This window comes from Octopus sinensis, linkage group LG1 (genome assembly GCF_006345805.1).
Source record: "Octopus sinensis linkage group LG1, ASM634580v1, whole genome shotgun sequence".
In the NCBI taxonomy this organism is placed as follows: Eukaryota; Metazoa; Mollusca; class Cephalopoda; order Octopoda; family Octopodidae; genus Octopus; species Octopus sinensis.
Window position 1 is genome coordinate 26,997,054 of NC_042997.1, and position 13,842 is coordinate 27,010,895.

Here is a 13,842-nt window from a genome sequence, read left to right on the forward strand (position 1 = left end):
TATATATATGTATGTATGTATGTATGTATGTATGTATGTATGTATGTATGTATGTATGTATGTATGTATGTATGTATGTACGTATGTGTGTGTGTATATCAATATATACTGGCACACGCACACGCGTATATGTATATCGTTTTATGGGCAGCATTGTCTGCCTTGTATTGTTTGCTTAATGAAACTTGAACTTTGAACTGCATCAGGTTATAAAGGCAAATTACGATTTCTTTATGTTTCTTTATTTATCATATTATTGATTTCTAAGTTTGGCACAATGCCACGACTCTGTCGGAAATGAAAATAAACCGATTAAAACTGCCCAGAACATTAATGGTACCGATATTTTAATACCCCGAATAAATGAAAGGCAAAATCTATTCCAGTAATATTTTAAGTGAGAAGGTAAATGGGATCAACAAAATATTGATCTCTAAGTTTACTACAAAACCAGTGATTTTGCATCTGGAGTAGTTTCGATTAGACTCGCTCAGCATTTGAGTGATACTCTATTTATCGAATCTACAAGACTGAAAGGCGGAATGAATCTCAGTATATTTCAACTCTAAATTTTGTGAGTTGCAAGTAAATAGAGCATGATATGTATTTCAGAGTCTCTACTGATTTTGTCACAGTATGGTTGGATGCAAGCACTCCGTCGGTTACGACGACGAGGGTTCCGGTTGATCCGAATCAACGGAACAGCCTGCTCGTGAAATTAACGTGTAAGTGACTGAGCACTCCACAGACACGTGTACCCTTAACGTAGTTCTCGGGGATATTCAGCGTGACACAGAGAGTGACAAGGCCGGCTCGTTAAAGTACAGGTACAACAGAAACAGGAACTAAGAGTGAGAGAAGGTTGTGATGAAAGAGTACAGCAGGGATCACCACCATCCCCTGCCGGAGCCTCGGGGAGCTTTAGCGGTTTTCGCTCAATAAACACTCACAACGCCCGGTCTGGGAATCGAAACCGCGATCCTACAACCGCGAGTCCGCTGCCCTAACCACTGGGCCATTGCGCCTCCACTGTCACAGTATATATAGTTTCTAGCTAAGACAAAATGCCTGCGGTTTTGAAGGATGGATGTTATTCATTTATGTCGATCCTATCATTTGATTTTACCGGCCACTGAAGAATGAAATTCAACTTCATCATGGCGTGAATTGAACTCAGTACGTAAAGCGACGGATGGCATATTGCCCGACGCCTTTTGGATTCTCTCAATACCCCAACCCTGCCAGATAGATATTTGCTAAATCTACCGTTCACCATTCAACTACACTTTTTTATCATAATATTCCTTCATTTTGCTTATATTAGATGTTTACAGTAGTGTAAAATGTATTTTTGCATTGTATCTTATTTTCATTTTATGAAATTATTTTTAGTACTGTCACAAAATGGGAAATACCCTAAGAACAATCTCACTGTGACCAAGCTCATTATAGATTTTAGGTATCTCCAAAACAATATTGATGAAATAACCACGTACGAATAAGTTTGTAGTTAAGACGTTAGCTTCGTAACCTTGTCTTTCAGATACCACTACACACCTCCTATGCGCTAGCATTCTCTACCATCGCCTCTAGTGTAATATAGCTGAAGGAAACTGTGCAGAAATCCATCAGTTATATGGCTATGTGTTTAATATCGGAATAAATTATTCACATCCATGGGGAGTATGGGAAACTTGGAACATTCTAAGGAAAATTCGCTGTGTGTTATTTATAATGCGATATGGACAATCTAGTCAAAGGAATTGTCACTCTTGTTTTCAGGTCATATAATTTACGCCCTGACTTCAATCATTGATCGAAGTGAAAGTGCATTTTACAATAAATGATAATTATTATCCATAATGTTATTGTAAAATCCATTCAAATAACAATATTTCATTGCGTTCTAAAGCGAAGAGCTGGTATAATAGCTAGCACGCTTGGCAAAACATTTAGTAGGCATTTCGTCCGTCTTTATGTTCAGAGTTCAAATTCTACCGAGGTCGATTTTAGGATTTCAACCTTTCGGAGGTCGATAAAATAAATACTAGCTGCTCACTGGAATCAATGAAATCAGCTTTATCCTTCCCACCGAAATTGCTGGCCTGTGCCAAAGTCTGAAGAGCTTGGCTGGGAAACAATTTCTCATCCACCTTATTCGGCCGGCCTTGCTCCTTCAGACTACCATTTGTTTCGTGGTTCACAGAATCATATTTATTTTAAATGAAGGTTCGTCCAGTTTCAACACAAACCAGCAGAATCTTTGTGTCATTTATGTTACATGAAGAGTATGGCGGAAGGTTAATGCTTACCCTACGACTAAAGCTATAACACAGTACGAGACGAACATATGTTGAAAGTTCTAATGGTTATCTCATAGATAAATGAATTAGAAAGGACCTCTTCCGACCTCTATAAAAGGAACCTTTTTTTTATATCAACTATCATATTAAGGCAACGAGCTGGCAAAATGCTTAGCAGTATTTACACCAGGCAAAATGCTTTGCGATATCTACTGTCTTTACGTCTGGGTTTAAATTCCGCCGAGGTCGATTTTACATTGCGTACTTTCGAGTTCGATAAAATAAGAAACAGTTGAGCAATGGATATAATGTGATCGACTTACTTCCTCCTTCCTTAGAAATTGCATACCTTGTGCCAAAATTTGAAACTAACATTAAGTATCAACGTTCTCTTCACCTCCATAGAACGGTAAATATTCAGCTCATTATCTTCCGCCATAAATACCGTCTTTGTTCCTTATTGTGATATCGATAAATAACTATCAATTATTTCTAAGCGACATTAAGCTTTCAGAAACATATCTTAATTAAACTTAACACATACACTGCAATTAAAAGGCAATAAAATTTAATGATGAATTTAGTAATTAATTTTTTTGACGCTATCGCATCTGACAGTATTTAATGAGCATTTATTCATCGGGTCATCCCATAATTTCTGTCCGAATTTTGAAGAAAAGAAAACAAGTGATCAAATATTATGATTAAATGAAATTTAATCATCAATGTGCTTTCCCTGATTATCTATGACTTCCTTCCATTTATTTACAAGCATTTTAATCCCATCAACGTAAAACTCTTGGTTTCAAAGCGAAGAACTCTGAAATGTCAGTTTCGACCTCCTCCAGGCTTGCGAAAGTTATGTCCTCCAAATGATTCTGTAAACTACGAAACAAATGGTAGTTCGAAGGAGCAAGGTCGGGAGAATAAGATGGATGAGTAATTTTTTCCCAATCCGGCTCTTCGATCTTCTGTGATGTGATCTTTGCAGTGTGGAGTAACGCATTGTCCTGATGAAACATCACTACTTTTCGATTCACTAAAGCGTGTCTTTTTTTCATCCACGGTTACTTCAAATAGACTTGAGCATTGAGAGTTGCATGCGTTTTGTATGAAAGCAACTCTTAGCAATAAGTGCCAATAAGTGCATGTATTTTAGATAAATGACCATTTAAAGACACCGAGAATGTAGTTTTGACATTGTATTTTATTTATACTTGGATCAATAACAGTATGCAGGATACTTAGTTCTCATCTACTCATCTGTTTCGGAGTGTATCTAGAAGGTCATACTCTATGCCATAATACGAATTAAAAATATATCCACAAAGTAGTTTAACTACAGAATATGTTAAATATATAAAAGGTAAGGTATTGTATGAAAGACAGTATATAAATTCAAAAAATCATTATAGCCACAGCAACAAATCATCCGAATTAATTAAGTCACTAATTAATTAATTAATAGCCTAGTCCTGTGGATGAAATTCTGTGGCCACAGATACACCCGCTGTTCGGTGGTTTGTTTTCTCTTTTCTTTGTCCTCTTTGGAAAGAGGCGGTAGGCCGCATGCTTTTGTCCGAATCTGTCAACTATCACAGTTGACCCCCTTAGTCTTACCCTCGTGGCAGGCAGTCACCGATAGTGAGGGTTAATGCTCGAAGTTGATCTTCTCTAATCTGGTGGCTGAGTTCACATTGACCGCCCAAACAATCAATATCATAGAATATGAAACTTTAGACTGAAGACTTAGTCAGCATATTGACAATTAGCGGACTTAGTTGAATATCCTCAGTAGCCAGAGGAGCTCCTAAATCAAGCAAAAGATTAACGATCATACCAAATACCAAATTTAATCCATCGTACAGATCTCTTACTCGAATTTAGTGGGTGTGCTTGGGAAATCTGGTAAAAGGCTTTCCCAAGAGACGAGAAGCAGTAGGATCGAATTGAAAGCAGAGTAATTATGAAGCGAATTTTTCCAGTAGATGTCCTGGATTAACCTGAAAGAAGGGTTGTTTACTTAGAGAATGCTGTATAAGTATGCACATCGAGGAAAGAAATTATCGGCGTTGATGGCTCGTTGACAGCTCAGACACGTCTGCCACGGTCGAATAAATACAACGCCTCCAGTAAGAAGATTGTTTATATTGTATCGATTAACGATCCCAGCTGCAAAACTTGTCTGACGTAGCTATAACACCTCCTGATCGTTGTTGAACCTAATACCTGGACATGAGGTACATAATATTACAGTCTCAATAGCAGTTTCTAATTTCACAAAATGCAAATGATGCTTATTTAATGTTTCGTATTGAGAGTTAACTCCCAACAGGGAATTTAAACCTATTAACTTTTTTTATGAAGGTAAAATAGCCGTGAAAAGATAAACAACAAGATTATTTTCTATTGATATTTACACAACATTTCTGTTAGATAGTCTAAAAAAAATACTTGAGAGAATATTTACCTTTGCCTATTTAATGCAATATTTAATTTCAAGCATTCAAGTCTCCATATTTCCAGGGAGAGTGTGCATCAAGATATGTCTCTTCAGCGCTTGACTGGCACTTGTATTATCACTTTCGAATTGAAGCAAGGGAATATCTGCTCCTGTGAGGCTTGAACTCAGTACGTAACTAACTACCAAAAGTTTGATATCTAACGCTCTATCGACTCGGGTAATTAACGAACCAAGAAGTAAACGAATGAAAACAGGAACATTTTTATCAGGTGGGCAATATCTGTTTGGCATTTTCCATGTAACCATAATCGCAACGTATATATCATATATATTTGCAGTAAAAGTAGTAGTAGTAGTAGTAGTAGTAGTATTAGTAGTAGTAGTAGTAGTAGCAGTAGTAGAAGTACTTTTTTTGTTGTTGTTGTTGTTGTTGTAAATTATATATATTCAAAACGAAACACCAATTTGTCTTCGTAAACATTTATCTAAAATATGTTTACCTCCTAACTTCAGTAATTTCTGACGTATCAGAGAGCATGTTTATTCAATGAAGCAAACAAACAAATACCGAAGGAAAAAAATTGATGTGTAATATTGTCGATAGAAGGATACTTAGAATAGAAGAAATTCTAGTAACTGTAAGCAGTATATGTAAACAAAATAATCGAGATATAATGATAGATATTCATAACAGAATTAATGCAATATTGAGTTAACATAAATGTTTACATTTGCGGAAGAAAAGTGGTTTCGTATTTATAACTATATAATGTTTTACCTTGCCATATAATTGTCTCGATATATTCGGTAAATAAAATTGTCAGTTTATTTTAAGCAAAAATTTTTTTTATAATTTATTAAATGATTGTTATTTCATAAAAAAAAAATAGTAGATTCGTTTCTGTAGTTCAATTTTCGAATAAAATGTCTATACGTAATTCAGGTTAAAAATAATATTTACAGTCGAGACGTGTTCAACTGTTTTTCAAAAATTTCTATATTGGTATTGTTTATGCGTTTAAGATAGAGAATTTGATGGAAATATACGACTGAATAACTCATTCTTTGTGGGAGTGATGACTTATTTGTATATATAGACACACACACACGACACACAAACAAACAGATAGGGAAACAATTCATAATATAAATACACAGACAATAAGTTTTAATGAGAGAATTTACAATGTTAGGAAAAGTCATAAGATATATATATGTGTGTCACTTTGTACGGCACTTAATAAAAACATAATGTTATATGTCTGTATTATAAATATTTAATGACAAACATAATTCAAATATCAAAGATGAGCAGGGAAGATATATAGACAGGGAAGATATATGGCAGCAATAAATGAGGTCAAATATTACTCTGCTGTAGGCCCTGATAGATTCCCCGCTAGTCTCCTGAAGGAATGTAGACGCCAACTTGCAGTCCTTCTGACCAGCCTCTGGAGAAATTCGTTAGACGCAGGTTATATACCGAAACAGTTTCTATCCCAGTCGGTCATCCCGGTTTTCAAACAGGGAAACAGATCCCTCGCAGTCAACTATCGCCCAATCTCACTCACCTCCCACATCATTAAAGTGTTTGAAAGAGTGTTAAGATCAAGGATAGCTGACTTCCTGGAGACCCACAAACTCCTAAATGCAAGTCAGCATGGCTTTCACTGTGACAGGGACTGTCTAACACAGCTCTTACACCACATTGAAGATGTACTCAAAGCCTTGGGAACAGGTTCGAACTCTGACGTCATATATCTTGACTTCAGTAAAGCGTTCGACAGGGTAGACTATAATATCCTACTCTCAAAATTGGCAAATGTTGGAATCCGTGGAAAAGTTCTACACTGGATTAAGTATTTCCTGGCGAATAGAACACAACATGTTGTAGTTGATGGAGTCCACTCAAGCCCAGCAAAAGTCACCAGCGGTGTTCCCCAGGGGACTGTTTTGGGTCCGCTACTCTTCATAATTTACACAAACGACCTTTCCAGTGTCGTACATTACTGCAAAGTGAAAATATTTGCTGATGACACTAAGCTCCAGCAAATCGTCAATGAAGAAGCAGACCGAACTCAACTCCAGTCTGATCTATATGCTGTGAGTCAATGGACAGACAGAAACAAAATGCAACTGAATGAGGGAAAAATTTGAGCTGATGCATTTTGGAAGAAATTCCTCACTAAAACAACCATACTCTCTTCCTTCAGGGGAACCGCTCACAGCCTCTAACAATATCAGAGACCTGGGTGTAATTGTTGATGACGATCTCAGTTGGAGTTCACACATCAACAAGAAGGTCGATATAGCTCGTAGGATGAGTTCCTGGATCTTAAGGACTTTCCGGTCCAGAGAACAAGGTGTCATCATACCACTTTTCTCCTCCTTTGTACGGCCACACCTTGAATACTGCTGCCCACTGTGGTCTCCCCATACAAGACAAAACATCTCCAGAATTGAGTCACCCCAGAGGGTACTCACTAAATGAATTGAAGACATGGCTGCTCTCGATTATTGGGATCGCCTTAAAGCCTTGAAACTTTACTCCCTCCAGCGTCGCCGTGAGCGGTACATCATTTGTACGATGTGGAGAATATACCGCCAACTTTGCCCAAACGACCTTAACATTAGCTTCAAGGTTCATCCAAGACTGGGACCACGGGCCATACGTCACCTGCCCAATTCAAGATCACAACATACATGTACACTGCAACATAATTTTTTTCCTCAACAGGCCCTGCCCTATTTAACATTGTCCCGAGGGAGATCAAAGAGGAAAATGATCCCATCAACTTTAAACGGAGTCTGGATAGATTCCTTCAAAGAATACCAGATAAGCCACCCATAATTGGATACAACTCACCCAACAAGAACTCACTACTTGAACAAAACTTGACTTAAACAGGATTCGAATAATCCTATCAGGTGGTGCTATTAAGTTAGACATGGCCTGGACCAATCTTTGGTCGAAACATATTAAGTTATCTAAGTTTATCTAAGACAGAGTGTGATTAACGATGAAAGTTTCGGATGGGTAAATAACTTGCACATAATTGTTTCAGTACGTATGGATTATACTTACACGCACGCACACGCACACACACACATATATATATATTATATATATATATATATATATATATATATATTTATACATACATACATACATACACACACACACACACACACACACCACACACACACACACACATATATATATATATATATATATATATATATATATATTTATATCAAAGGAGCAAAAATGCTGGAGTATCAGTATACACCACGTGCGAAATTATGAAGTGAAAATATGTAGAAATGATGTAGAAATGATGTAGAAAGGGGAAGAAATAGCATTTATTTCACATAGTTTTAATATCTTTTTATAAATATACATATATACATATACATAGTTTATGGATGGTAATAGTCTCATAAAATGTAATGATATCGAACCGGCTTTCACTATTTAAATTAGCTTTTCAAGGGACATTGTGAAGTAATCAGTCCTTGACACAAGGGAATCACGCCGTTTGTGATTTCTTGAAAAGTAAAGTGGAAAGGAGATAATGTATAAAGGGGGGCAATAGGTGGTTAGGGGGCAACTACGTCCTCAGTATTATTGAATAGTGGTAAATAAATTTGATTTTGAAACAGGAATATGTAAGGATCAGGTGGTCAAGTTTGTATATTATGTTGTGGTCTGTACTTTTGCACGAACAGATTTTCCTTGTTTAGGCTTTCTTGTAAAAAGTCTGAATCTTTTTTCATTGGTATAATTGAAAAATATGGAAATTCGGTGTTTTATTTCTTGCACACCTATCAATATGTTTGCTGGGAGCTAACTGCCTGTATTGAGGAAAACTAATCTGTTCTTTAAGCTGCGTAACTCTACATCTCAAGGAAAGGTGCGTTTGGCCCACATAATTGTGACTACAACTTGAGCAGGTTAAACACCAGTAAGAACCGCCCCAGGACTAGGAATAATAATAATAATTATTATTATTTCAATTCTTTCCTTCCAACAAACAGAAACAGTCAGGGGATCCTACCTACTCCTCAACATAGGAATTCAACCTTCGGAACTTCAACTCTCTCTCCCAGACAAAAACAAAACAACTTCACAGCGCCCCATACAGGACTGAATGCCCCTATAACTCATTCCAAACAAAAACACCCATACCACATAAACCCAACCAATTCGTCTAAACAACAATACTCCCACAATAGCAACCCTAGCAATGCGAACACCTTTCAACATAATTATTACAACCATTTTCAAAATCAAATTTATTTACTGCTATTCAATAACGCTGAAGGGGTAGTTGTCCCCCTTGCCACCCTTTATCCACTCTCTCCATTTATTCTTGCTTTTCAAGAAATTTGAAACGGCGTGTCAAGGAATCGTTACTTCACAATGTCCCTTGAAAAGCTAATTTAAATAGTGAAAACCGGTTGAATATCACTACATTTTATGAGATGTTTACCATCCATAAAATATTTATATATATATTTCTATAAAAGATATTAAAACTATCTAAAATGAATGCATTATACATAGTATTTTAAATGATGTACATATGCATATATATATTTGAGTAGTTGAATGAATTATCTTATTAAGGATAATTCGAAAGATAACCGATACCTGGGTAGCAAATTCACATCAGAGAATGTCGAGAATAAAGGATATTTGTTAACTAGTCGTTCAACTCCATTCTTTCATATACTTATAATTTTAAAATATGCATATATATACATACATGTGTGTGTGTGTGTGTGTGTTTATTTGTGTGTGTGTGAGTGTTGGTGTATGTATGTTATGTGTATCATATGTATGTATATGTAGATTGTGAAACTGTATTCTGCAGATAAGTGGCTCGAGTTTCATTACCGTACACAATTCTATCCACTAATTTTGTATCCTAAGGTGTTTTGAAATAAGCGTAAACTTTAACCGTTTTTATTACTTTACATCTATATCCTGGGATCATTTGACTCGACATGTATGTATCTACCGAGATTAATCTGTGTTGACTACAAGGTGATCACCTAATTGCCGTGTTATTAGATACTTGTCGAAAACAACTAATGTTCGTTTGATACAATGGAAGATAAGTATCAGTGTACCATGTATTGCTCTTTATGGTTAGTTGTGTTAAATCATAGAGCGAAATATATTATATATGTGTGTGTGTGTGTGGTGTGTGTGTGTGTGTGTGTGTGTGTGTGTGCGTATATATATATATGTATATATATATACACATAAATATATGAATAAGTGATCTAGATCCATTATAGGAAAGGATAATCTCTTCAAACTTTAAATTAATCAATATTAACTCATATTATAACGTTAAATCATGTATTTTTTTAATATATAATTTAATGATTATTCAACATTTAAACAATTAAACTATTAAGTTATTACAGCAATAATTATGACTACCTCATAATTATTGAAGAAATAACCAATTAAAGTATTAAATTATGAACATAGAAATTTCATGATTATTAATGTATAGAGACATAACTTTGTGGATCGTACCTTTCGATGTGAGTAATGACTTTTATTAATAATAAATTCTATTAATATCGAATTTTATTATTATTTAGTGAAAATTATCGAGCCTGTGAACTAGTAATAGCTTTATGGTTTTTAATTCTTGAATAAAAAAATTAATTTATGTATAATAAAATCGAAACAATAAAACAGAAAAACCAAATAAGCTATGACTATTGCACACCAGGTTACTATAAATTAGTAATTAGCCGTTTTAAGTCTGGAAAATTGATTGTGATGAAACATTAACAGATTTTAGTGAAGGAATTAGAAAGCACGGACGAAGGTATGACTACAAAGAAGGAGCAACTTAAATTGATATATGGTGATGAAGGAATATAACGAGATATGCTACGGCCAGGGAAAAATTAAAAGGTTATTCATTTCAGGTATGATTCAGATGCATAAAAATCTGTGTAACGCAAGCATTTATGAATACGCAAAAAGAACATAGCTAAAAAATAGCATAATGGCTACCAGATGGAGATTTATAATATAAGGAAAGCTTCATGCGAAAATCATAAGGAAGTGTTGCTAAATTCGATATAATGATGCAAACATAGACGATATATTAAGAACAGTTTCTTTAATGACGATAATTTATAGATCTTGACTTCTGTACAATAAACTAGGATACTCATTAATGATCATGGTATTTTGCTGATCTTGAAAATCATGGGCAACAGTGATGTAAAACATCCAGATGATCGATTGCAGAACACGGGAAAGAGTTCTTCCTAGATTTTGGGGATACATTGTTTTATGGTTTCATTGTATTTTTGCTTGCTGTGTTTGGTTAGAGGATTTATGTCAGTTCTTCGCAAGCTTTCTTATGCTGACGAGGCTGATTCCATTAATGTATCTTCTCCTGAATCTTTGCAATTTATCATCTGCAGGAAAGATAGGAACAAGAAAAGGATACCAGGGAGTTGTTGATGTTCTCGAAAATGTTTGGGTATAGTGATTATTGCGATGCCCGGAGGATTGGACACAACAGAAATGATGTAATGGTGGACGGTGACTAGTTTGGAAAATACTGAATGATAGTAGAATCAGTGGTGCTGGGGCCACTATAGAAGCGGAGAAATGCCAAGAGGAGGCAACGTCCCACGCATTAGAAGCTGGAGCACATCTGGAAGTGACATTACTCCACTCAGTTGCATTATTCTGGGTGCGGTCAAGAATGATTGCGCAGTGGCACCCTCCGAGTTTTTAAAGTAATACTCCGTGGTGGTATTCAAGTACGTTTTACAGATTGACTACAATTGCTAGGTATTGGAGTATCTTCTGGCACAGAAAAGAATGATCAGGCGATCGAATGGGTTTCTAGAGATGTTACATCTGTTATTTCGACAGGGGTGGTACCCTTTGTTAGTGAGAAGCAACAGTTAGAGGAAGGTCATGAGAGGTATTACTTTGGAAAATTATCTAAATACTCTGTCATACGTATTTTAGATACCACTTGTAAGGACCTGTAACGGGGTTTGATATTAATCAGTTGGGGGAACACCGGCTACAAGATAAAAACCTTTCCCAGGCATGTGAACTGGGGTGCAATTTTCCCGGTATCCTAACATGGACAAAAGCTACAAGGCGCCTGAAATTAACTAAAATAGACATGATTCTATTTACATGGCCGCACAATGCTGGCCGTGGAGCTCCAAAGTAATGTTTATGAGATTAAATTTGTAAGCAAGTCTGATGAAATTTCTGAAAGCTTAGTTTTAGAGTATTGGAAAAATTCATATACATTTAAATGATATGATAGGTTAGCAGAATCGATAGAGTATCAGATAAAAGACTATAGGGTATTTAATTACAATTTGTACATTCTGAATCGAAGTGTACTGCATTATACATACCAGCTAGTCCATCTAGGGGGTTAGGGAACTGAAGACGATATGATCAAGGACCCCTTCCTTGCAAAAATTAAAAATTGTGATCACATATTGTTGGAAAACTTTGACAAGCAAAGCTCAATAAATTCACCATCATTGTCCGCACTAGATCATAGCTTAAATAAATAATGATAATAATCGTGTTAAACAGTAATAAATTATTGATAGTGATATCTAATAATACATAATCCTTATTTCGAAATAATCGCTTTAATCGTTCCTTTCTCACATATATTTATTAGGTTTTTGTTCATTTTGCTATAAAAATGTGAAATTTTAAATTTCTTTCATCATCACTCAACAGAGCAATTATCGGAATTTCACAAATTATTCCCCTGCATTTCTAATTTTTAATGCTTTCTCAAAGCTATGATGAGAGTGTTTTTCCTCTGCTGCAAAATATCATCTCAATAATCCATATGGATTTCGCAATTAATTTGCGTATGAGAAATCCTTTTTAACTTTTAGTTGAGTGCACTCCTTTTATGTCATCTGATTTTGTAGCTAATATTATTTTCTTTCATTCGGATGAAGTTTTCGTGATATGTTATTAAATGGAAGGTGTTTTATGAAGAACATACTTCGTTCCTAACAATTCTATGATGTTAGTAATAAGTCATTCGCTGTCCTATCCTTATTAAAGAAATCAGAAAGAGTATGTGTGACTTAGTGACACGCAAATGCATTGGCATGCATATCGATGTATACATATATATAAGTAAGGGCAAAATAATTTTGTTTTCTTTTGCCCTTACTTATACGAGGGGCGTTCAATAAGTAATGCCCCTGATCCACTTCCCATAGCAGTAGAGCAACGAAACTTGGCACAGTTATTAGTCTTTTTCTACATAGGAACCACCCAGAGTTATGCATTTCTCCCATCGTTTGATGCAGCTCTGGAGACCGTTTGCGTAGAAGACCCCAGCTTGGTCCTCCAACCACGACGTGACTTCAGAAATCAAGGCTGCATCATCTGGGAAACGCTTTCCTTTCAAAAACAACTTCATGGCTGGGAAGAGGTGAAAATCAGAGGGTGCAAGGTCATGAGAGTAGGGGGATGGGGGAAGAGTTCATAGCCGCACGCCTGTGCTTCTGATCTGGCGACACGCGAGTTGTGAACCGGAGCGTTGTCCTGCAAGAGGAGGATGCCTTTGCTAATCTTGCCCCGCCTCTTGGTTTTGATAGCTTCTCTTAATTTCCTCAAAAGTGAAGCATGATAGGCTCCTGTAATTGTTGTACCCTTTGCCAGGAAATCTGTCATCACTACTCCGTCCTGGTCCCAGAAGACTGTGAGCATGACCATGCCAGCGGAGGGCTGCACCCTTGCTTTCTTTGGAGGAGGTGAGTCATGGTACTTCCACTGCATTGACTGGGCTTTGGTCTCTGGATCATAGTGATGGAACCAGGTCTCATCCTGTGTAATCAGTCTTTTGAAAAATTTTGACTCATCTTCTTGGCACATCCCTAAATTCATCCTCGAGCACTCGACGCGTTCTTGCTTCTGGAAAGGTGTGAGCAACCTGGGAATCCATCTGGCAGACCTTTTGCATATGCAAATGGTCATGAATGATAGTTTCCACAGACCCGGTACTAATCTTGACCTCATGG

At 36.3% G+C, this 13,842-nt stretch overlaps 1 protein-coding gene across 6 annotated transcripts in view; it reads left to right on the plus strand.

Moving 5' to 3' along the window:
* The window catches only part of LOC115213509 (TWiK family of potassium channels protein 18-like), a 402,881-nt gene that overhangs the window by 332,150 nt on the left and 56,889 nt on the right, over window positions 1-13,842 (plus strand). The window contains exon 5 of one of the 6 annotated variants that reach the window (XM_036514014.1): window positions 4,807-5,036. The exons of 4 other annotated variants lie outside the window; for them this stretch is intronic. The gene's annotated coding sequence lies outside the window, so the exon portion shown is untranslated. The remainder of the gene's footprint in view (window positions 1-4,806; window positions 5,037-13,842) is intronic. One more of the 6 variants, XM_029782530.2, reaches the window with a different exon arrangement.